The 3,522-nt window shown below is 32.1% G+C and overlaps 1 long non-coding RNA gene across 1 annotated transcript; it reads right to left on the reverse strand.

The window, feature by feature from the left end:
- Positions 1-1,774: 1,774 nt before the first annotated feature.
- On the reverse strand, positions 1,775-3,510 carry LOC121965724. The gene is made up of 2 exons (XR_006107513.1): positions 2,360-3,510; positions 1,775-2,228 (listed from the first exon to the last, which is right to left on the reverse strand). It is a non-coding gene; the product is annotated as an uncharacterized LOC121965724 (long non-coding RNA).
- Between the last annotated feature and the right edge of the window lie 12 nt (positions 3,511-3,522).

Raw genomic sequence — 3,522 nt, forward strand, 5'->3', positions numbered from 1 at the left:
AAGCTCTCTTGACAAATAGGAACAATTCAAACCTTTAAGTCAAACAAAAATCTGAATGTGTTAATCAGTTAATCTCTAAAAATTCAGGTAGCTACAACTGTTACTGTTACAATTGTGTCACCCCAAAATCAATGTGATGAAATCATATTAGTCTGCTACCATCACTCATTACAGACTTTCAGATCATATATCATATTGTAGCTTATGTCTAATAACTATGAGAAACACATTGCTATTATCTCTATCAAGCACAGTTTTATAATTCATTTAGTTCACGTACCACGTTTTTACTTTTGAAATTAAACTACATTATGAAAATATATAAATATACCCTCATCAAAAAGTTAGTGACTGAGTAAATGAGTGCAGGTCAAGAAAACAAATTCTGATGTTACATTTTTGTTTCTGTTTCTTGTTTCTGTTTCCATTCAAAGGACTAGAAAATAGCAGAGAACCAACCTAAGCAATACTGTATATCCAGCCAACCCGAGTCTAACTTTTCGGTAGCTTGTTTACAGCTACAGTGCAATGACTCACCTGATGCCATTATAAAACCAGTATCTGTATGAGTCATATGATTGAGGAAGCAAATGTGCTGAAGAAAGAAATATCCAAAGAGGGCTCATTTCAGGTTACATGGTGTGTTTTTGGATGGATATGTATGGAGCCAGATCAAAGCCAAAAAGTTTGGTTAATTTGAAGGAAATAATGTAATTGAAAAAAATAAAATTTGACACAGAAAGTTCAAGTTTTGATCTTGATTTATAATTAAAAAATAATTTAAAAAAAAATATCTCAAAGCGCCCACATTTCCTGAAAGCAACATAATTGGGAAAGACCCTGAGCCTTCTTTATTATGCTGTCAAATTAAAAATAATTTATTCAAAATAATATCAGAATTTGGTCAAATTATATTCAAATTGAAATCATACTTTTCTGACACTTCATTTAAAAAAAAATATTATTAATATTCCTGATCATATTGTTTTTTTTAGTCTTGTTTTTTTTAGCCTTGGTCTGGCTCCATAAACATGTCATTTCATGGACAGAATCAGCATTAGACTGCTGTGTAATAAATGCAGATGCCTTTATTTATCAGAGCAGTGAAATAGCTATCTTCACTGCAAAAATGGCCTGTCAAATTTAAGGCCAAACACCCTAGATCTAAGCATACTTGCACTTAAAAGAAGCAAATTTGGCTGCCAGTGCAGTAAGCAAATTTTGCTTGTTAAGATGTCTTAAAACCAATAAAACTGTGTGCACTAGATAATCCATTTATACTTAAAACAAGACTAACTAGATTTTTTAATCTAAATATAAGATTATTACACTTGGTTAGATCGGCAGTTTTTGCAGTGTTGTGACTGATTTGAGGGTTCATGGCATTTATAAACGTTGGGATTTTGAACATATTTTAAGAAAACGTTACTCACCTGCCTTTCATACTCACTAGTGGGTTCTTAGGTTCTGAGGGTATGTAAAATAAATACAAAATATGACCATTAAAGGTTGACTGCCCCTCCCCTTAGCCAAATCAAAAACATAATGCCTTTCCCAGAGCTTAATAAATTATTTTAAGAGCCAAATAGGGGAGGCACCCCTGCCCATCTAATGAATAAAAGAACAGTCCCTAACTGGTTTGTCCACCTGATGTATCCCTGAAGCATTACCATTTTCTACTTTATATATATATCACGTTATTAACATATATCAGTATCTTTAAAAATAAAAGTGTACAGGTATATATATTGTATACAAAAAATGAAGACATCCATGGATTAAGAGGCATTTATTTCATAGAGTGCATTAACAAATGTCTTAAATAACAAATAAGAATTGTTTAACACACTTTGATCTAAGTCCAAAAAGAACACTCATTCATGTATTAATGTGACCAATTATAATTACATTGCCTCATTTAGGAAAAATAAAGAGTCATTAAAGCTAATATTTTCAGCTTAATGCACACTTTTCAATATCAAAAGGTGGAGAGGAGCAGAATCCAAGCAACACACTGCTAAATTACAAATAACCCCATGCCCTGAGGCCCATACATACTCTCACATTAAAACAGAAAGAGGAAAAATTGCCCTTAGTTTGACTGATATTTTATGATTGACGGTATGTTTAGCAAAAGAAAAGTGAACAATTCAGTTGAAGCTGATCCATTTGATCGAAGATGTGAAGAAGAAACGCTGCTGCAAACAGGGCAAAAACACCTGGCGTCACTATGAAAAGAGAAGATAACAAAACGGCGTTACACAGCACACAACAACTAATGACAACCAAGTGTGACACTCGTGTTTTACAGTGGTGGAATAACTTTACTCAAAGTTATACAATTAAGACATAAACTCACCGATCTGAAGCCTCTGCTGATGATTACATGTTCGAGTCTATAAAAAAAAAAACACACAACAACAACATGCTTTTTATTGCACTGGAATCCACTTTGGCACATTTATTCTGCAGGGGGGTGGCCATGGGGGGGGGGGGGGGGTCTGGTGGGGGTCCCCACCCCCCCACAAAATATTTCAGAATTAAATTTTTTTTTTTTACTACATTATTTATAATAAGCAAATGAAACTACACAGTATACTTTATACTTTTTACTGTCAACATAAATTACACATAAATGACTGAAACATAACATTTTAAAGACATAAACATTAGCTGAATATGCACGTGAACTGAATTCTGCTGGGGTACGGCAACACTATTTGGACAAACTACACACAGAACTGCTGTAGAACTGTAGTGCTAGAACCGGTAGTACTACTCATGGCAATTTGTTTAGTTTAGCTATTTCTGATTATCATTACATTTGCTCATGATTATTTTTTAGCTGTGTGGTTGCCTGTCATAGAATTGCATTTTTTATTTACAATAGAAGAAAAATGTATAATATAAATGTATATATAATACTTATATAATCAGTGCTTTGTATTTTGGGACATTTAGTTTATCGAGTACAAATGATTTGGTATTAGAGGCAAGAAAAAAAAATCAAAACATTATCGCGATACTTCAGTCAAAATACAGTACTATTAGAACTTTTGAAAACTTGTTGGGATATGCTGATTTTTGCAATGATATACATTTTTTATGTTGTGATTTATTACCTTTTGTCAACTGCAAATTATGTCCCAAAAGAAAAAACTTTTTCAACATCTTGATTATCTAATTGGGTGAAGTTTTCAGTCTCACTTTAATCATTTTAATTACAGCAAAATGTATCAACTGGACTGAAAAGCAAATTGATTTCATTGTTATTGAAGACTACCGAAAGTTTCAATTGTATTTTTGTGATTTATAATTTTTAGAATTAAAAATTAATTAATTGGCATCTGTGTATCAATATGATATTAGCATGCAAAAATATTGCAATCCTGTATTGATGATTTTCCCCATCCCTAATCAAGATCATTTCTAAAAATCCTGTATTAATATAACATTACAATTCTCAATTTTCAAAAATGTTTCAGCCTTGGCACAAGTATGTACTTAGTTTGTTATTATTAT

The sequence above is a fragment of the Plectropomus leopardus genome, unplaced genomic scaffold (assembly GCF_008729295.1).
Source record: "Plectropomus leopardus isolate mb unplaced genomic scaffold, YSFRI_Pleo_2.0 unplaced_scaffold21337, whole genome shotgun sequence".
Lineage (NCBI taxonomy): Eukaryota > Metazoa > Chordata > Actinopteri > Perciformes > Serranidae > Plectropomus > Plectropomus leopardus.